General features: G+C 39.5%; 1 long non-coding RNA gene across 1 annotated transcript; it reads right to left on the bottom strand.

Annotated features, from left to right (window-relative positions):
• Positions 1–4,261: 4,261 nt before the first annotated feature.
• Positions 4,262–22,751, bottom strand: LOC119259600 (uncharacterized). Its single transcript, XR_005128508.1, has 7 exons — positions 22,713–22,751; positions 20,188–20,265; positions 19,786–19,833; positions 17,897–17,940; positions 6,814–6,947; positions 4,586–4,719; positions 4,262–4,384 (listed from the first exon to the last, which is right to left on the bottom strand). It is a non-coding gene; the product is annotated as an uncharacterized LOC119259600 (long non-coding RNA).
• Between the last annotated feature and the right edge of the window lie 354 nt (positions 22,752–23,105).

Below are 23,105 nucleotides of genomic sequence, written 5' to 3'. Positions count from 1 at the left end.
CTCACAGCACAAGCAAAATGACGAATTTCATAAAACCTTGAGTTTGGGTATTACCAATTTATCCCAACTCCACTCTGGCTGATTTATTTCACATTAGTAAATTCCCTGTGGATGATAAATATCACATGCTCACCCAACTAGAGATAGTGAAAATAAATAAAAATGTGATTAATATTTCAGTTTCTTTCATTTAAAAGAGACCACATAATGGAAAATATAAACAACCCAACAATATTGTGGTCATGCACAACAGGGCACTTATGCATACTCCATGCTTTATAACAATTTTCATTTGGAGACCTTAACCCGCTCATCCATTGCCAAGCTGACTGCTATCGAGAACTGTGTTTGATGGCAGAACAACAAGAGGCCTCTTTCTGTGGTCTGATAATAGATTTATTTTTCCAAAATGTTTATTTAGACACCACCCCAAAAACCTTCATTTGCTTAGATCTTAAAGTCAAAAAGTGAAAGCCTTAAGAGTGGGCATCCCCGGTGGCGCAGCGGTTGAGCGCTGGGTTGCAAAGCTGCCCGCAGCCTCTGACAGCGCCGGTTCAATCCCCGGCCGCTCCCTGGCCACAGGAGGAGGGTCCCACATGGCGCGCAGACCTCTCCTGCCGCCCGCTGCTCCCCTCAGCAGTGTACTTCTCCTACCGCCCACTGCTCCCCTCAGCAGTGTACTAGGGTCCTTCTGCCTTCTCTGCTCCCCGCTCTGGCTCTGGTGAATTCTCTCATCCTCCCGTGCTTCTGACTGTACACAGTGCTTGTATAAATAAATAAATAAATAAATCTTTTTTTTTTTTTTAATTTAAAAAAAAAGAGTAATAAAGGTACCCTGACTTATGACAAGCTATGATGTCATAACTACACAATTATAAATCTATGGCCCCAAGAGACCCGCATTTGCCCTCCTGAAATACTGTTAGGAAAAAAGAAACAAATATTTGTCACATATCAAGAAACAGAGTAGTGATCATGACCTGAACTAAACAAAGCCAAAAGAATGCATGGATTAAGACATATATTAATTATACTTCCTCCAAACGGAACAAGGAAAATGAAACAGGGAAGCGTGGGGGATAAAGGCATCACAATAGAAGAAAATAAAAAGGGTGGAAAAAATCCAAAGAAAGCAACACAGTCATTCTTCTCCTCCACTCAGGAAATTAGAGCTACATGTGCCAAGAATCCACAGAGGGAACAGAATCAATACACAGGAGCTACCGAGCTGGCCACCTGGCTTTCACAAAGACCTGTAAGACACACACTCTGCCTCCAAAAGCGACATTCCGATGGGAGACAGAGGATCTAGTAGGCAAAAGAAAAAAAAAAAATCATAAAGTGTAAAACACAGGAAAAGGGCCCAACAGCACAAACACAGAGCAGCAATTCTACATAAGAAAATAAGCAAGCCCTGGTTGCCTGCAGCCTGAACTAGTTCATTCTCCAAAGCAAGTGAGGGTGCCATCTGCCATGCATCCCTGATCCCTCAGGTAATATCTCCTTTATCTGGATTCCTACATCACTCTATCTGCATCCTCCTAAGGTCCTAATATCTGGTTTGCATACATTCCCTTTTGCTTTTTATACACACACACCAACACATATTTAAATGTGTTAGTGACATGTTGGTGACATTTCTGTTGACATGTATATTAGACACATAGGCATATCCTGTGCATGTGTATCATTATGCATTCTAAAACAGGAGCTCAGGATCATCCTCTATCTTTGCATTTCCACAACATCTACCATGGTATGTAGCACAGAGCAAACAAAAACAAATAAAATACTAATGGAAAGCAGGCCATCTAGAGACAGACTAGACTTTCCACCTCATAATATTTTGATTACAGACAATTCTCAAACAGAACACATACACTTTATGTGACAATAGATTAAATTTTTTAATGTGCTGAGAAAGTGAGGCGTCAATACTATGCTTTATTTTTTTTTTTTTTGAATTTTTAAAATATTTTTTATTTAAAACACCAGTATCTGGTCTGTATTTTACTTTTTTTTTTTTTTTTATAAATTTTATTGTTATATTCCCCATACAATTGCAGCCCCCCATTCTGACCCCAATCCCTCCCCTCCCGCCCCCGCCCCCCTAAAAGTGTCTCTGGTTCATAGTTTTTGTTGATTTTGATTTTCACTTTCTTATAGTTATTCATTTTCCTGGTCCCTTATTTAAGTTTTCTAGATTCCTGCTATGAGTGAGACCATCCGGTATTTTTCTTTTTCTTTTTGGCTTATTTCGCTGAGCATGATCCCTTCCAGCGCCATCCATGTTGCTGCAAATTGCATGTGTTTATCTTTTTTGAATGCTGAGTAATATTCCATGGTATATATGTACCACATCTTCTTGATCCAGTCATCTATTTTTGGGCATTTGGGTTGTTTCCAAAGCTTAGCTATTGTAAACAGTGCTGCTATAAACATAGGGGTGCAGGTGTTCTTTGGAATTGATGTTTCTGTGTCCTTTGGGTAAATACCTAGGAGTGGAATTGCCTGATCATATGGAAGCTCTATGTTTAGTAGGTCCAGAAATCTCCACACAGCTCTCCACAGTGGTTGGACCAGTTTGCACTCCCACCAACAGTGCAGAAGAGTTCCTTTTTCTCCACACCCTCGCCAGCATTTGTTGTTGCTAGTTTTTAATATGTGCCATTCTCACTGGTGTAAGATGGTATCTCATGGTAGTTTGATTTGCATTTCCCTGATGGCAAGTGATGTTGAACATTTTTCATATGCCTGTTGGCCATTTGCATTTCCTCTTCAGAGAAGTTTCTTTTTAGCTCTTGTGCCCATTTTTTGACTGGATTATTTTCTTTGTTGTTGCTGAGTCTCATCAGCTCTTTGCAGAATACTATGCTTTAAAACGATGGGCCTCCCTGGTGGCGCAAGGGGTTAAGACACAACCTATGGAGCTGTCTGCAGCCATTGCAGCATGAGTTTGATCCCCAGCCAGGGAGCTACCCACGTGGTGTGGCAGACCTCTCCTGTCTTGCCCACTGCTCCCCTCAGCAGTGTATTTCAGTAGATCTGCCTGCTCCCCACTCTGTCTCTGGTGAATCCTCTCACCCCCCACACCTCTAGCCTGCACCCCAGTTCTTGTATGCATAGATAAATAAATCTTTAAAAAATAAATAAATAAAACAAAATCAAGTTGAACTCAACCGAAGGCATTCTTTCAATGCAAAGATGTATAATACAAAGGCAGGCAATAATGTAAAAGGCATTAAAAGAACATAGAAAATATGGTGCCAAAGAAGATTTAAACATAAAGAGGTCAGATAACAAAAACCAAGCCAGCGACGAGAGCACGCGGGAGCAATGTGCACATCCGGCAGGCACAGCACCGCAAACGCACAACCGGGAGCTGGTATATGAAAGCAAAACATACCCCATTCCTCTCTAGGAGCAAAATTTAAATTCAAGATGATGTGAAGCTACGCAAGCAAAGTATAAGATCTGAAGTATAAAAAAGGCTGCTAAAAGGCCATGGCTGCTATGGAACAGGATCCAACACTTGCAAACATTTTCAATCGAAAGACTTAAGTATGTGTAGGGTCAGATAGTTTAAGGACCTGCCAACAGACACAGAGTAAAATCTCTAAGTTCAGAACCTGAGCTCACTTTGTCTGACTTACAACGTCATAGCCTTCCCTGTTGGAGAATCAAAGAGCTAGTTTGGTTAACTTGCAAGATATATATCAATTTCATCCTCCAACAACAAAATTAAAGGGGAGAAATAGTTGTAAGAAGAATATGCCAAATAGTTTCCTGGAACCCTCCATGTAGAAGGCAAATACAGAGAGAAGCGACACCTGTGAGCTGGGTAAAGCCGTAGGAAGCAACGGTGCAGTCAACGCAGGCCTCGTTTGCAAAGAAGGAAAAGAAGTGATATAGACAGGGTCCTTCTCTGCAGGGGCACTTTATATGCAGTATTTTATCATCCTTTCAACAATGAGAGGAGTCAGGTACTGCATTCATTTTACAAATGAGAAAAATACAATTCTGACTGTTAGAAGAAGAAAATCCCCCAGGAGTATTCCAGTGTGCGACTTGGCTCGGAGAAGCTCAGTCATACAGACAGATGAGCAGGAATGTTCCAAGATGACTACAACAATATTACAGATAAGAAGGTAACACTGCACAAGAGAAGGAAATGATGAATGCAAATAAATAATCAAAATGGACAATTTCTTCTGTCAGAATTGTGCCAAGACTCTGACACCCCTGCCCCCAACTCCACCAAATACGAGAACCAGAGGCTCCTTACCTATGACCAGGATGGTAAAGAGCGGTGTTGATTCCATGAGGGTAGTGACTACTGAAACTGAAACAGTGGCTCTCTTGATAGCTCTGATTTGTTCCAACACTAAATTCAAGAAGGTAAGTAATAAATACCATTAGACGATAGTGATATACCACCAAACACCCACTGAAATGTCTACAATTAACAGCAAATACATGTGGAGGGAAAACCCCAAAATTATGTTATTATGCACAAGACTGACAAATTAATAAAATTAAAGAAAAACTAAAATTAAAAAATAGAACTTCCCCAGTATACTTTTACCTTACAAGGTAACTTCTAAGTTCTCCTCGGTAATTGATGACCAACAGTTCTGCAGACCACTGTGCACTTGCTTTATACTCCAAAAATATTAATCCAGCAATGGCATAGCTCAAATCACCTGCTAAACCAGATGCCTACAAGAAAAAAGAAATTACGTTACTACAAAGATACCAGAGAGAAATGAACAAATGTATAATTGGAGGCTATCTGGGGTACTGATCTCACCAGGAGCACTAGAAATAAGAAGGCTCCAGAATTAATTTGCACATTGAAGATTCATACAAGTCTAGACTGGCCCTCCCAACCACAGGCTGAAACCACAGATGTGGTTTCTTTGGATGAGATGTTCACCTAGATAAATGAATTTCTATTCAGAGAGTCCACACATCGCAAAAAAGAAAATAATGCCAACATTCAGCTTCAAAAAATTCTAAGACACAGAATTCAGACATAAGCTCTCAAATGTTGACTTCCAATATCAGCAGTAACATGCTAAAAAAAAGTCTCCAACTACTTTCCATTTGCCTCCTCACCAATTTAAAGAAATGGACACTAAAAATACTCAATGCCAACCTTTTTCCATCAACTAATTATTAGGCTAAGTTGCTAAAGATCTGAAGGCTCTGGAAGTACATAAAATAAAGCTTATCACCCTACATGACTCCTCACTGTCTAGAGTCTCAAAATAAAATACTGTAGCCACACATGGCTACTAAACACTTGATATATGGCTACTGATCACCTGATATTGACTAGTGGGCTAGATCGAATTGAGATATGCTACAAATAAAAAAATATACACCAAATTTCAAAAAACTTAGTAGTGGGCCTCCCGGTGGCGCAGCGGTTGAGCGCTGGGTTGCGAAACTGCCCGCGGCTCTGCAGCGCCGGTTCGATCCCCGGCTGCTCTCGGCCACCGGAGGAGGGTCCCACATGGCGCGCAGACCTCTCCTGCCGCCCGCTGCTCCCTCAGCAGTGTACATCGGTCCTTCTGCCTGTTCTGCTCTCCACTCTGGCTCTGGTGAATTCTCTCGCCCTCCCGCGCTTCTGACTGTACCCAGTGCTTGTATAAACAAAACAAACAAACAAACAAATAAATAAATCTTAAAAAAAAAAAAAAAAAAACTTAGTAGTAAAGAAAGAATTTAGGATATCTCATTAATTTCAAATTACATGTTGAAGTGACATTTTGTATCTTTTGGATTACTCAATAAAATAATTTAATATAAAATACAACATATTACATAAATTTCACTGTTTAACTCTCCTTCATGCAGTTACTAGAAAATTTAACACTATACATGTGATCACATTTCATTCCTATTAGATGGTGCTAACCTAGAAATCAGTGAGCCACGCTTTTTAGTTTGACTCCCCCAGGACTTCTGTAATATGAACTGAATGAACATTTCCAAGTTTTTCTGAGCAAAAATCATCGGAATCATTGGTTCTCATCCCTAGCTTTTCACTAGGATCAACTGAAAGACACAAACACCATTAATGTCCATGGCCCACGTGGCTCAGTTAAGTCAGATCTCCTGTGGGTGGAGCCTGGGCAATCCAGTAATTAATTTTCCTTTTCTTTTTCTTTACGAAACTTCCAAGGTAATCCTAAAATGCAGCCAGATTTAGAACCACTGTTCTACCTGCCCCTGTATCTTGCTCACTTGAGGAAGGAGCATACAAAGCAAAAAGCACTGGATTCCTAAAAGAGACATTTATTAACTTGACTGCTGCGGAGTGAGGGGGGCTCATTTTACTCTCAATTTAGCTTCCTAAACTATAAAATGAGCACAGTATCTGCCCAATCTACTCAAAACCTTGTTGTAATTATTAAATAAGATTATATATCAAAGCCATTAATAAAGTATACAGCACTATTCAAACACAAGTTATTACTACCATTAATTTTTTTCTCCACTCTCCCTTTCAATTCCTGTTCTTTTAGGGTAACAAATTATAACTCTCAAAGTCATTCCTGGAAATTAATAATAGCTTTCTGTACCTCTGTTTAGTATGTGCTTCCTACCACATTTTCATAATGGTAGACTATATCCAGGTAGAGCATCACAAAATACAAAGAATAAATAACTAAATAAATATTCCGAGCATCTTTAAGTTCAAAACTTATTCTCATTTTCATTTCCCCTCTTCACATTCATTCATTTAGGTACTCAGACCCAAAGGCATTCCCAAAAACAACATGTTCCTTTAAAGGATATACATACCGGGCTAATAACAAAGAGCTCACTTCCCATGAGATCAAACACCCTCACAGTGCCCATGCTTTCAGCATAGGCTAGCAAGGTGCAATCATAACTCCACGCTACACGTCTCCACTGGGGTTTCGGGTCTTTGGGAACTAGAATGAAAAGAAATGCTTTTAATAATATACTATAAAGATGGCCAGCACGTATGGTATTCAGCTACATCAGCACCTCCTAATGATCTCCAATGCTTCAGTTCAATAGAATAGTTCCCTTGCCAGAAGGAGTGGCGGAGGGAGGTGGGTTAGTAAAGGTGAAGAGGGCCAAAGTATAAACTTTAAGTTGTAAAATAAATAACTCAAAGGGATATAACATGCATCCCACATGGTGAATACAGTTACTAATACTGCACTGCATATTTGAAAGTTGCTAAGAGAACAGGTTTTTGTTTCCATAGAAAAGAACTGTAATAGGATTAAAGAAGGGATATAGTTTCCCAAGAAAACACCCGAAGTTACCCATCCCCTCATGCTCAGCCAAATAGGGTCGGCCAAAAGACGCGCCACGGAGGCCCAGAAGACTGCCCAAGTTTAAGGCACCTTCTGGGCAGGAACCATAGGAAAGAGAATAGATCTTGAAAGTCCCTATATCGCAAGAAAAAACTGTTTTGCAACATGTCTGGTGGCAGATGGCAACTAGACTCATGGTGCTGATCAGTTCCCAATCAAGACAAATATCGGGTCAGAATGTTGTACACCTGAAATGTTACAGTCAATGGTAACTCAATAAAGATTAAAAATAAATATTGTAATAAATCTTTTTTTACTTGATTGTTAAGGGGTTTTTTTTGGGGGGTAGGGGTATCCCCCTAAATGCTGCCCCAGAGGCAAGGGCCTCACTTGCCTCCCCTGACCTTGGCCTTGCAAAAGTCAAAATACTGCATCTGCAATTGAAATGTGGCATCTGTTTTAAGAAGCACTTTGCAGTGACAATTCAAAATAAAAACTTTAAATGGGTTAGTTTCTTAAAGTATTTCTTTAAGAAGAAGCAATTAGATTTGATTTATCAGTTAAACTCAAGATAATATATACCTTATTAGAACTAATGAAAAAAAAAGGTGGTAGGAATAATAATGAAATGGTGCTTTTCTGCACATTAAGGCCGAATGACGCCACTTCACCTGAGTGGAATCAGGGGGCGACCCAGGCAGGCAGTGCCCTGTTGACATGGCAAGGGACAGGCCACTCAACCCCACATGGTCATCTGAGCTTTAGAGAGTTCATTTAGTAACCCAAATAAAGAATGGTCATTTCAAAAGAAAAGAAAAATAAAACAGTTCTCAGAAACCCTCAGAAATCAGGAAAACTGGGAGACCACAGAAGCTCTGCGCACTTCCCTTAGACACAAAGCCTGCGGATGCCCTGAGCCCTGAGCATGCACTGGACTGGCAAAGGCTTGGGAACGAGCTACTCAAAATACTCATGAAATTAAGAGAGCTCAAAAGCATAGAGAATGGGCAGAAAATTAACTCCAATTCAACGAGTTTAGCTTTTCTAAATGAAAAAAATGAAAATTCCAATTCAGATATTTTAAATACAAAACACAGATGCCAAAGAAATACAAAGCTGTATAACTGTGACACAGCATTAGCAAGAAATGTATATTAGTAAGAAACACACACACACACACACACACACACGTAAAGCAGTTCTGAGATTTTAAAACTCAAAACCTTAAACAGCTGACAAGACCTGTGATTTTTTGGTCCCAAATTTTTCAGTTCAATAGGAAAAAAGCCATCATCTCCCCCTCCCACGCCTCTGGCCTGTACCCAGTTCTTGTATAAATAAATAAATCTAGAAAAGAAAAAAGGGAAGGGAGGGAGAGGAGGGGAGGGAGGGGAGGGAGGGGAGGGGAGGAGAGGGAGGGGAGGGGAGGGGAGGGAAGCTACCAGCAGCAAAGGAAAAGAGACTGTGAAACTCTAAAGAGTTAGTTTGAGATCTTTGGTGTTTTGTTCACTTCAGTTTCTTCTTATTTAAAATCACCAAATTCAAGAGATTGGTGGGGCTGGTGTCTTCCCTCTACCAGCAAGAGTCTCCAACTACTAAGGGGCTCGGGGCGAGAGGGAAGCCCAGAACGGAGCATCCGGCCTTCCCAAGCTGCCTCAGCCAGAGCCTGGATTCAACCTTGGGACTGTCTCAGAAATACTTCAGAGCTTTACCCCTTCTCTCTACTCCCCCACTGGAATCCCAGCTCATCCCCCAGCACACACTCTCCACAGCCTCCCAACTGGCCTTTCCTCCACCTACAGGCGCCTCGACTCCCTCCCGTCCTTCCTCCCATACGAGCAAAGGCACCTTTCAAAAATAAAAAGATCGCATCATGCTGTTGCTTTTAGATCCCTGATGCTTTTCCATGTCCACAGAGTCAAGTCCAGATTCCTCCATCTACATGAAAGGGTCTTTCCCAAAGGGCCCTTGTGCAGCTTTCCAGCTTCACCGCCCACCCCTTCCCGTGTCTCACATGCAATAACCAAGAACACAGCCGCCCGGCAAGTGAGCTAACAACACTGCCAGAGTCCCCGTGTCCTTCACATAAATGGCCGCCGCCACTGACATGTCCACGCCAACGTCATTCAAAGGGCTCTTGTTCATTACAACCCCCTGTGGCAATGTTCAGCTCCTCCTTCCTTGACACCACAAAACTAACTGCTCTCTTCTCTATGCCTCAAATATGGGGAACAAAAACCTTTCCTAGCATTTATCACATCATATTATTTTATTTGCTTGATGATTTCCCCCACAAGTCTGATCTCCTCAAAATCAGAGGCAACGGTTTATTCCTCATTACCATGTTCCGTGGACTCAGAACAGAAAGTGAGTAATGTTTCATTCACGAGTCTAGTCTAAGTCTTCAAAAAAATTTCTTTTAACAGGGCAAGGTAGAGATCACCATCCTTCAAGGAGTGCCAAACAATTAAATGTGAATCGTACAACTGAAGTCCTTTCTCCACCAAAAGAAGCACTGTGTGGAATTCAGACTACCTTTGATCTCTAAATGCATGTTCTATATACGGGAAAAGTCAATGACTTTTTTAATTTTGACTATCAATAGGTTAAAAACAGGTCCCAAAAAATTCTAGAGAGAAACTCCCAAGATAGGCGGACCTAATAGATTTTACTAAAGTCTAACAAGATACCACATACAGGGCCTCCCCAGTGGTGCAGCAGTTGAATGCTGGGTTGCGAAGCTCCCCGCAGCCTCTGCAGCACCGGTTCAATACCCAGCTGCTCCCTGGCCACCGGGCGAGGGTCCCACATGGCACGCAGACCTCTCCTGCCGCCCGCTGCTCCCCTCAGCAGTGTGCTTCGGTCCTTCTGCCTGCTCTGCTCCCCGCTCTGGCTCTGGTGAATTCTCTCACCCTCCCGCGCTTCTGACTGTACCCAGTGCTTGTATGAATAAATAAATCTTAAAAAAAAAAAAAAAGATACCACATACATCCCAGAAAAGCAATTTTTTAACGGGAGTAAAATTGAAAGGATGAATATTCTGTGTTCAAACAGCCAAAAGAAAAAAATTTCAAACTTGGATGTAAACATAGGCACAAAATGATAAACACAACCCACGCATACAGATGCTACATAAACACAAGCAAGAGGACAATTTAATGCCCTGGAAAATTCATATGCTAAAGAAAGAGCAACATTTTTTCATTACTGCTATTTTACCTGTGATAAGAGATTTTCCTCTTATTTCATTTTGATAGGATAAACAGAATTATGCACTACATTCAGTATCTGTCTGAAATAAGCTCCATCTGAGGGGATTTGTTTTTACTATCACTTCTAGTTATAACCAGAAGCTCCAGAAAACTCAGCATGTGTTTTGACCCAGATAAAGATATGTTTTCATTACAAGATAAGATTTCATATAACAACGTGAAAATAAAGACATTATCACTAGGCTTTTCCTGTTGCCTCTGCAGTTTTAGAGAGGAATAACAGTACAGATTTTCACAAAGCAAGTGTCAATGGAGTCGTCTGAAAACTATTCAAAGAGCCTGAGGTACAGTGGACAGGTGATCTGACAAGGGCCTGGGCTCGTGGTGAAACTGCTCGCCTGCCCTCAGCCCTGCACCGGCACAGCCTCTGGAACAAGCCCAGCCGCCAGCTCTTCCCTCAGAGCTTTCGTCAGTGCCATGTTCTCTGCCTGGAACGCTCAACCCTAGACCCTGAGTTGGCTCCTCTTCATCTTGCAGGTCTCCCCTTTAAATACACTTCCTGAGGAGCATCCGACACCATCTAAGAAGCCTCCAAGCCCCACTGTTCTCCTGCATCCCAATGATCTCACCTCCTCCACAGTTCCAGTCCTGAACAGTTTCTACTTTCCGTTGTCTGTCTTAGTCATTAGGCCATAAGCTCCAAGATGTCAGGAGTGGTACCTTCTTATTCCTACTTTCACAGCCAGGGCCTGGGGGGCAAGTGCAAAGGGGGCGTACTTGTCTCAGCATTGCCACACAGGGCTGGGATGTCCTCGGGAAGATAACTAAGGCCAGTTTTTCCTCCTTTGCAACATGAAACATTGCCTACATTCTCTGACTTTGAATTACGAATCATTGAACAAGAGCAAACAAGTGGAGCTAGAAAGACAGCAGAAAAGCTGATCGACTAAACATTTAAATAACAGTGTCACAGGCCTCCTGGTGGCACAAGGGGTTAAGATGCAACCTATGAAGCTGTCCATAGCCTCTGCAGCATGAGTTTGATCCCTGGCCAGCCAGGGAGCAACCCACATGGCACAGCAGACCTCTCCTGTCGTGCCCACTGCTCCCCTCAGCAGTGTATTTCAGTCAGTCGGCCTGTTCTGCTCCCCACTCTGTCTCTGGTGAATCCTCTCATCCCCCACATCTCTGGCCTGTACCCCAGCTCTTGTATGCATAAATAAAAATAAATCTTTAAGATATTCATTAGCGATCCCTGCAAACAGGACTTATCTAACCTTTAAGTAAAAGCTATTTTATACCATCTCTTACACAGAAAAATAAGACTTAGAAAGGCTGATCCAGAGAGAAATTCACTCCCCCACCCTCCCAGCCCCCACCCAGAACGAAGCTCAGTGCCATTAAGGAAGACAAGTAGTAGACACTCAATAACATAATCAATAGCCTAACAGCCATAATGCTGAGCGCCCAACCTACAGGTGTTAGATATGTGAAGCAGGGAAACAGAACCCATAATCATAAGAAAACTATCAGCAGAAACATACCCAGAAATGATAGACTGTAGAATAATACAGTTTGTAAACTGTAAAAAAATACCTTTTAGAGAAGAGACAAGATAGAAAAGCAAGTACCAAGAAGGTAGAATTAAACCTAACCAGATCAATAATTGCATTAAATGTAATGTTCTAAATACTCCAAGTAAAAGATGGAAATTGTCAATCTGAAAAAAAAAAAAAAGCAAGACTCAATTAGCTGCTTTCTACAAGAGATGTACATTAATACAAATACACAGATTAAATGGAAGAGGAGATAAAAGGCTATATATAAATAAGTTAATCATATCAAAGCTACATTAGCTATATTAATATTAGACTCCAGGACAAGGGGTATTACTAGGCATGAAAGTGGCATTCACCATGGCCAAGGAGTCATTTATAAAGAAGATAACATGTATACATACTTGAAAACTAGAGTTCCTAAATATATAAAGACTGATAAAGGGTAAAATTAAAAATGCATAAGTATAGCTAGAAATTTCAACCCTTCTCTCCCTGTAATTGAGAAAAAATTAGTAAAGATCCTAAAATTTGAACAGTTCAAACACCCAACTCAATGTAACTGACATTTCTAAAACAGGCAGCCTATAACTACACCATCTCTAGAAACTAATTAAGTTATTTTATACAAATTTTCCTCAGTTAAGGAATTGTATCCTAGACTTCATAAGTTTAAAAGTTTTAAATCACATTGTATATTTTCTTTGACCTCAAAAGAATAAAATTAGATAAATAGTAAAAGATGCTTCCATTAGAACAGGTTTTAAAGTTCATATAAGAAGACTAGATGTCAATGATCTAAACTCCCATATTCCATAATAAAAATAAAAGCAAGGAAAACAAATAGAAAAAGAAATCAAAACCTAAACTTTTATTAAAGAATAAATTAAAAAAATGCTGACCTGATTGATGAGGACAAAAGAGAGAACGCAAAGTACCAACATCGAGAAAGGCAGGCCAGCAGTGCAGACCTGAAAGGCCAGGGGACACTACAGGAAGAGTGTACATGACTCTAGACCAATATATTCTAAAAGTTAGAGGAAAATTCCATGGAAAACTGCAGCAAGAGGAAACTGAAAATTTTTTAAACTTCAAAAGTTTTCTATCTATTTTTTTTATTTAAGCAGGAATTAAAGACCTACTCAAAGGAAACTCCAGGTTTCACTGGTGAGTTCTAGCAAATATTTAAAGAAATTAATCCCAATTCTGAACAAACTCTTGAAGAAAACATAAAAATGTCTGCCAACTCATCCTTTGACACCAGCACGACACTTATAACAAAGTAAAAAGAAATCACCCAACAACAACAACAAAAACAAAAAAGTGAATGTCCCCATAAACACAGCTACAATAATCTGCTACCTTATTACGTCACATGTGATTATTTGCACAAGGCCCAGTAGTGGCTGCTTCTATCTTGTTGGTGAGAAGCACAACACCAAGATACCTGCGGCTCCAAGGTGAAATGGATAGGCCCTTTCTGGGTGATCTGACCAGTTGGGACCCATATCCTAACACCTAAAAGGCTATCAGGAAAAAAGGTATTTTGAAAGTTCTTCTTAAAACTCCAGCCTAAACACTTAACAAGCTACCCTTAAGCAAAGAAAGCAGATTTAAAAATATTTTTATTTTGCTGTAGAACTTATCTACAGTAACAGGTGTTACAGAAAAATACCTGAAAGGACAGATCATAAAAGGTTAATGGTGCTTACCTCTGGATGAAGTACTTTGTATTTTCTATTTGTTGCTCATTCACAGTTACTAATGTTGTTATTGAGAATGTGTATTTTTTCAAAACAGAAAATGTTTTTCTCTTAAAAAATACAGAAAGGGTAATAGTTTTCTGATAAGCTGAGGCTGCTGAATCACAGTTCTGGAAGGAAATGTTGCATTTCAAAATCTGGCACTTCAAATAGCCGATGCTCCCCAACTTTTTTGGGTCAAGAAAGTCAAGATCACATGTCACACAAAGGTGAACTGAAGAGGCTACTGGAAGTGGGAGGCAGCCTGGCATAGGGCCCACAGAGCCAGCGTGGGCCCATGGGGTGCGAGCTCTTCTTCAGCTAGCCAGCTGCTCTTACCACGGGGCAGGTCTGGTTGATAGTATCTCAACACCAGAAACATGAGAAAAGTCTCAACTAAAATAGTACAGCTCTAAGAAAGTCTAATTCCATGGGCTATTTTTAGGTTAATATTCATAACAGAAAAGAGAAGACTGAATTACTATTTATGACCTGGCAATAAGAGCTAAAACAAGTCGCAATCCACACTAAAACATTCTCGAATGGCACATACTTTATAAAACAATAATTGAAAAATAGCAAAGTGGAACCAAATAGCTCCTACTGCAGTCAACAGACTCTGCAATATGTAGTCTCAAAAACGCATTAACAACTATCTGGCTCCTTTTTTCTCCTGGCATTCACATGAAATATCATTTGGCACATGAGTTTTCCCATAAAAATGAGTCAGATAGTAAGCAAATGATCATAACCTCACATTATATGAAATGGAAAGAAGCCATTAATGCAGCATTAAGGTCATAAATTCACACATTCAGAAGCCAACAAAATAAAACACTAGTTCCCAAAGCGTTATTATCTCATTCATGCTGCCATATTAACTATCCACACTAAAAACGCTAACAAATATTATAATTTGTGTGAAATGCAAAAGGGTTAAGCTTCCTACTTTCAAGTTAACTTGTAGATTTCTCAATTTACTTGCCAGCTAAGAGCAGATGTCTAGTGTCAAAGCTTAAAAAGACCAAGTAGGTCAGACTCACCCCTTGCACACGCTCCGGAGAAGCCCAGCACAACCTCACCCAACAAAAGGGCAGCACTGGGAAAGGGCATTGAACAACCCCAAAATTACTCATCTGGGAACTTCCTGATCCTTAAGGAATATTGAAGCCAGGTCCAGTCTACTTTATTAAATATTTGTTTGAGGAAAAAAACAAAACTATAGGTAACTTCGAGACTAGAGCCTCAAATTTTAGAAATTCACAAACACGACTCCCCTTCTATTATTCTCAAAAGGACATTAAATAATCAGGGCCTCTTCTCTACCCTTATTGTTCATTCTTGGTATAACAGTTGTGCATATTACAAGTAAAAAAGCATGACTATCATGACCATTATATACATATGATAAATATAATATGAAGTGTGATAAACACATATACACTCATGAATTTCTAAAATGAACTCACAGGAAACAAACACCTCGCTCATATTCACTGATAAGAATCATTTCAAAAGCTCCAAAGTGCCATCACTTACTAGGGTCAAAAACTGTGTGCCTGCTATGTGCCAGACAACATACCAGGCACTAGGAATTTAAAAAAGAAATGAGTAAAACACAGTCCTGCCTTCAAAGAATTTACAATCTAACTGGCATTCAGACAAGCAAATCAGCAGGATAGAGGATTAGGTGAAGTGCTGTGACCCAGGCACAGATACATACTAGGAAACATAAATGTGCAAATAGTGGGGAAGAGAGAAAGGAAGAAAGGTTTTCCAGAAGAGCTGACGCTTGATGCTTGAACTAAGAAGGTGGAAACATCAAGACTAAAGAACTTTCTGTACCCAGGCATGAAACAGGTGACAGGTTGGAAAACACAAGCTTTGTATAAGATCATAGGACACATGGCAGGGGAATATTCCAGGACAGACGGGCAACCTGTGAAAAGTCTGTGTTCTAGAGTAGAAAATATGAACTGCATTCTAGTCATGATGAACAGCAGAAAGCTTTTAGGCAAAATAATGGGACTAATAGTAGCAGTAATATTAATAATGTAACAGTGGTTTAACATGTTATTATGTATTAGACATTACACTAAGACCTTGACATACACAAGATCACCTAATTATTTTTACAACCCGATCTAAAAATAGGCCCATATTATAGATAATTAAGATTCAGAGAAGAAACGTAACTTGTTCAAGGGTATATTCTAGAAAGCTATGGAGCCAGATTTGATGGGTAGGTAACCTGACAGAATTCTCATTTAAGAGCAATCAACCTGGTGAGCAGGATGAAGTGGAAATAAGTGAAGGGCATATAGAGACTATTGCTAAAAACCAAGTAAAAAATGTTAGAAGCCTGAAGGAGGGTTGAGAGGGCTGAAGAACAGAAGCAGGAGGCAAGAGCCACTGAAACAGATTCCCATGACATGGTCAAGTTTAAGGTGACCCTTCTCCAGCTTGTCACTCAGCACAGCTGCAAAGAACTGTCTCTTCCCTGATAGACCATAAGCCTGCATATCTGTGTAGCCTGTATCTCATTCCTCCCTGTACGTGGTGTCTTGGACAGTGCCCAGCACACAGTGTCAACTTAGCATATATTTTTCAAAGAAAGAAAGTAGGAAGGGAAGGAAACAGAAGAGAAAATATCTAGATTTCTAGCTTGGTGCAGATATTAGTACCACTGACCATCTAGGGACAGAGCAAAAAAAAAAAAAAAGAAAAAAAAAACAAAGTTATAATAAAGGGAGAAAAGTTTATATAAATATGTGTAAAGTTTTAAATTTGCTTTTAAATTATAATATATGCTATGGGAAAAGATAATGCCATCAGATCTCCATTACTGCCTTTTCTGCTAGTAAAAGTGGAATTGTATAAGAATAATGCTTCTAACAGACCAGAATGAATATCACCATTCATATGGGAACTCAAAACATTTGGTCTTTAATCTCTAAACACAGCTGCAGGGCTGAGAGTGAGCCCCAAAAATCTGGCCCTAGGCCACTAGTGACGCTTAAGAACCAGCAAGTCCCTAAGAGTCCGAGAGCCTCTGTAGGATCAATTTCAAGACTACAGATGCTTCCCTTCTTGCTCTCTTTCACTGTCAATATTTATCTTCACATAAGGCAGCTGTAAAGTAAAGTGTGTATACCATGTATTTCTAGTGAAACCAGAAACTTCAGTAAAGCACTAATACAGCGTGGTACTCAGGAAGGACACTGTAAATATCTGTCATCATCCTAATGAATATGGTTAGGTTCGCTGTGACTTCTACAGCTGCTCCACTAGTAAACCAACTTAACACGAGGGCAGACAGGGCTGCCTGTCTATAAACTAAATATTGTAAAAGATGCATTTACCTAAAGGCGCCCTCAGATTTAGTTTCTCCTATAAGGTTCCCACTGCCTTTCCAGCACTCCTTCTGCAGAATAAATGCTCCTCAGCCTTATGCCGACTTCTACTCATTCTTAAATTTGCTTTCCAAAAGCCACTATTTCTCCTCAGTCTCATCTCACACCCATCTTTAAAAAAAAAAATCACCATCTCTGTGTCTTGCTTTCAATAGATTAGTCAAAGTTTATAATTACATATTTGAGCATCTGTAGACACTAGAGAGGTATAGGGCGAGACCTCTTGGCTTACAATCATACCCTTCGCACCAGTAAAACAGTTCATAAACATTATAAACACCCTTGCAAATGTGTACTGACTATATCAAAAAATGATCAAATTCTAGACATTTGCTTATACTGATCTGTATGTAACCCACTCTTGACTTACACATATATTTCTTTCTGCCTTGATTTCAAAGTCAAAGACTATAGACACCTCCTTTTATCCCCAGCTGGTTTAGAGCGTTTTGAAAACATCAGACCCAATTTCAAATCTCTCCAAAAAGGACATCTTAAAGCAAACCATTTAGGCCATATGAGAAATCAGTTAAGATTTTTTTTAATTACAATAATAAACAATATAATAATTCATGTTAATAAGTATTCAATATCTATCCCGACTTTCAGGAAACACTGTAAACGACCACAGATTGGAAATCATCATTTTTAGAATATTTTGGAAATTCTTACCTTGGCATTTCCCAATAATAGATGTAAAGTCGTCTTTTGCAGATCTGCAAAATATGTGCAAAATTAAATTTTATCATAATAGCTTTATCATAGCATATATGCACACAATAGAATACTACTCAGCTATAAAAAAAAGGTAAACTCTTGCTATTTGCAACAACATGGCTGGAGTTGGGAGGGAATGATGCTGAACAAAATAAATTGAAGGAGAAAGACAAACACCAGATGGTGTCACTTTTATGTGGATATTACAAGAACAAATCCTAGAAATCTGACTGGAGAACTGAGTCACTACTGATATACTTCGGGGATCTACTTTCCTACTTTGCTGATCATTTCACCATTTTTGCTCAAGGACAATTCCACGGGCAAAGATCACTGCCAAGTGTGTGTGTGTCTACATGCATTCAACAAAAGCAGCCAAGTGCCAACTCTGAGCAAGGCAGTGGGTGAAGCCCTGCAATGCCCTCTGAGCATCTGCTTCCCCTGTTCCACTTGCAAACACCACTTAACTCATCAAACATAAAGTCAGCACCTATTATGTTAAAGGGAAGGTAAAACGCTAGGGAAACAGATGAGTGGATAAAAGATGTACAGATATGCCATGGAATTCTATGAGACTCCAAAGATGAAATCCTGCCATTTGCAACAACGTAGATGGAACTAGAGGGTACTATGCTTAGTGAAATAAGTTGATGGAACAAGACAAACAGCCTATGATTTCACTCACGTATAGTAAAAAAAGGGAGAAAATAATTCATAAAATCCCTTTAAATACACCTCCTCTAAAAAAAAAAAAAGAAAACAAATGATAAAAAAATTCAAAAAATTTTAGACTGTGACAAAATAATTGTTACCAGAAGGGAAGGGGAAGTGGGGTGGCAAACCAGGTAAAGAAGTCAACTATATGGTGGAGAATGGAAAGTTATTTCTAGTGGCAAGAAGAATGTAGTACATACAGATATTGATTTACAAGATTGATACCCAAAGCCTACATAACCCTATGAACCAACAGTTACTTCAGTTATAAAAGAACAAAGAATAAAAAAGTTTTTCCTGAGTTAGTTGCTATCATTATATCGTTTATATGAAAAGCCCAGCTTAGAGAAGTCTTCCAGATGTGCATGCAAAATTCCTGTCCTGAAGGGCGTCCCCTGGTGGCGCAGGCGTTGAGCACAGCGCTTTGAAGCTGTCTACAGCCTCTGCAGTGCTAGTTCAATCCCAGCTGGCCAGGTGAGGGTCCCACATGGCATGGCAGACCTCTCCTGTCGTGCACGCTGCTCCCCTCAGCAGTGTATTTCGGTCAGTCTGCCTGTTCTGTTCCCAGCTCTGTCTCTGGTGAATCCTCTCATCCTCCCACACATCTGTCCTGTACCCTGGTTCTTGTATAAATAAATAAATAAATATTTAAAAATAAATAAATAAAAATAACATCTGTTTTAAAAAAAAAAAAAATTCCTGTCCTGAAGAACAGAGTGAGAAGTGACCCTGGTCTTCTGCAGACCCGATTCCATCCACAGCTTATGCCAAGAGCAAAGCAGCCCCCGGGATGTGTTTACACTTTCCTGAGTATCTGCTTAGCTGATTTAGCAGAAACTGGCTAACCAAGAGCAATTTTTCAGTCTGGAAGATGTGCTTCATCTACCAAGAAAGTAATTTTTCTAACAAGGCAAAGGAATGATCTGGGGAAGTAGGAGGATGAGTGTGTTACTCTCAGAATATATCTTTTATACTCTAATCGACATAAGGAATCTGTTGACACCTCACAAAATTTGTGAGTTAATAATAAATCCCTTTAAATATAACTCCTTTTAAAAATCCTAGTTCTCATTCATCACATAAAGGTTTTCTCAAGGGAAATTTTGAAAATGAATAATAGTAACAATTACCTGATCTCCACACACTGATCTTGAACCGCAGCCAGAAGTTTTCCATTGCTTTCATGGGGAAGAAAAATATTTTAAAAATCTGTATGAATATTTCTAGCAGTCTTCAACAAAAGTGGAATTATTTTAAGGAGTTAAAATCATTTTTAGTTTTTCACAGGCTTTAATTATCCACCTCTTGAACCTTACAATTAGATGAGTATATGGACACAAAAGCATACAAAATGATTTGATATAACCTGAGTTAACACATCCAAACAATATTAATCATATGTGACAAAAAGAACTTATATACAATAAAAATCGAAACAGCAAACGATAAGGATCTCAAAATTAACATCCTTAATGAAATTTAAATGCTAATCCAAGGAGAAAAGCATAGTAAGAAAATTTACACATCCTTACCTTGCAAGTACCAAATGCCAGTTTATCTGTTTATTAACCAAGCGAACCAGTCCATCAGGGAGCAAAAAAGGTGCAGGGCTGAAACCGCAACACATTAGGTAGCTTAAAACCAAATCATGAAAACACATATGCAGGCAAATACTTAAAACAGCATACAGCTCTGCAGAGACAGTTTGGTACATTTTTCCCACTAAAATATCAAATTTGAATTTTGGTAAATCTCAAACCAAAAGTTACTAATTAGATATCTGAAATTTGATCACATACATTTCCTTTCTTCCGAAAACCATGATGGGTGATGTATTCAACTGCATAAATATTATATCCTTCTGAGAAAAAGATATCTAGGGTGCCAGTAACACAGCAAAGGGATCTTACCTGGAACCTTCTTGCTATGCTTCTAGTGTACAGCTAAACTCACAAGAGAGAAACTCTCCAAGTACTAGAAATGAAAAGGGATATGAAAATCTGGCACTGGATACAGGGACAGGAAACAAAACGGAGCTACTTAGCACACAGGAAATAAGCCTACAAGCCACAGAAGGGGCAGAAGGGCCACAGAAAAGATAGAAATGAGACTACTGTAGAGCCAGGAACTTCAAATAACTGCACCATCAATGACTAGAGAACTAGATAAACCTCACAGCAGCCCAGAGAAATTTTGAGGAATCCCAAGTCTGCCCAGAATTCTGGCCTACAAGGGATGTGAATAAGGTCTCCTGTGAGAAAGCAAGAACATAAGCCTACATAAGGCTGCAAGTGCCCTTTAGTAGTGTGAAGCAAGACTCCCCAAGCACAAACTCACGATATAAGATGAGGAAATGTTCCACCGTAAGTGAATCAGCAGACAAAACAAACTAGAGGAGCAGCACATGAAGAAATCAAAAAAATAGATGGAAAAAAGTAAACAAAAACAGTAAGATGACAGATCAAGGAAAAGAAAATTTTATGGGAATTAGAAAACACAAAACAGAAATTAGAAAACACAAAAACATAAAAACGTTAATAATATACATTCAGTGTAATTATGCTCTTTTTTTAAAAAATACCAGGGAACGATTATAGAAATGTTCTAATAAAGATAAGAAACAGGCACATTAATGATAGCATTAAATGAGTGCAATCATTTCTCCAGAGGGAAAAGGAGAACACAAGGATTGGGAGGGAGAGTTATGGGCGGGCGGGTAAAGGGGAGCAACTTATAAAACATTTTACAGAAGAGAGGGCTATCTGAAGCAAATATGGCAAAACAGAGCAACAAGTGTTTTAATTCAGATGTAGCTATGTCACATACAGGTTTATTACTAGCTAAGATTCTCAATCCATTTATATTTCACAATTACAAGATGAAACTTTAAAAAAGAAGAAACCACTTGAAATACTGGCCCCAAAACCTTCAGGTTTAATTATTATAAACTCAGGGGCAAAAACTGAACTCAATCTTTTAGAAAGCACACACTGACGTAGCTGATTAGATAATCAGCGGGCTCACAATCTGTGCACCGGGCACTGGGCCACTTCAAGGAAAGGGACTTCTCAGAGAAGACACCTACTCATGTCTGACCTTCCAGGGCTCTCACACAGCGCACTGGTCAAGTCCGCCTTCTCGACAGTAATAAAAGGATTTACTGTCCCAGAGCAAGCTAAACAGACCCCCCCTCTGACCTCCTGTGTGGGGGTGTTCAGGACTAGCAAGCAACAGCCCGGCAAGCTCAGAAAACGAGCTTATCTTTCCTTCTAACCAACTTGCTACCTCCCCAATCTCTCTACATTACCCCCACATCCCAATAAAGGAAGACAAAGTGAAATAAAAATAAAATAAAAGCGAAATAAAAAATATCTACATATGTGCACACGTGCACATAGATTACACACACCAGGAATAAAGGCAGGAAAATCTTTCACTCATACTTGAGGCGAGCCAAAGGTCTCTTTTATAGAACTGCTTATCTCTGGAGATTTTAAGATCAGATGTTCTCAAGGAAAAGGCAATCTGGTAAAATTCTATAAAACAATTCCTACCTACGTACCTAAAAGCAGAGTTACATCCCTTGTCGGAATAATCATTTCTTTGCGACTTTAAATTAGCACCATGTCCAAAAACATACTCAACAGTCAAAGAATTAAAAAGAACAATACATGAAGGCTAAATAAGCTGCTCTCATGCACAGCCCCTGAAATATGGCCGCCACAGTTGACATATAAGAACAAAAATATCAAGGTAGAGAGCTAGCATGTGGGCTTTCAGATAAGGCTGAGCGTTGAGCACATTCATCAGAGACAACAGACGCTGTGTGAGATTCTCTAAACACTGACTAGGGAAGCAGAAATCACCCTGCAGCTACTGAGAACTCTCTCCAGGGTCTGCCACTTGTGAGATGTCTAGTGAACAAATGGGGCTCACCTGATTTCAGCATCTAGCTATCTCTCAATCGAGGTGGGTTCAATTAGAGCAATTTAAGTCATAAGCAGGTAATATTGTTTGTACTGGAAGTTCACACTGTCTTTGAGACTTGACAACTCACCTATACCAGATGTATTGGCGTAAAAATAGTAAGCAATCTGCAAGAAAAAGAAAGAAAGCAAAATATGAATGAACTACTCTTTAGGACTCAATTTCAAGTTAGGTTGAAACAATCTAAAGTACACTATGGGCCGAGTCATTACAAAACAAAACATGGAGAACACAATTCTTTTTTTTTACAAGCACTGGGTACAGTCAGAAGCGTGGAGGTGTGAGTGAATCCACCAGAGCCAGAGCAGGCATAAGGAACACAATTCTTAATGTAAGAGAATAAAATATAACCTAACATACACCATAATTTTTACAAGACCATGTGCCTGTTTATATTAAGTTCCAAGTTTGTGTGTTTTTCAAAACTTTTGAACAATCTCTTGACAATATGAAAAGAAAAAAA

The sequence above is a fragment of the Talpa occidentalis genome, unplaced genomic scaffold (assembly GCF_014898055.3).
Source record: "Talpa occidentalis isolate TD23 unplaced genomic scaffold, MPIMG_talOcc4v2.1 talOcc4.5, whole genome shotgun sequence".
In the NCBI taxonomy this organism is placed as follows: Eukaryota; Metazoa; Chordata; class Mammalia; order Eulipotyphla; family Talpidae; genus Talpa; species Talpa occidentalis.
This window is presented reverse-complemented; position numbering and strand designations above follow the sequence as displayed.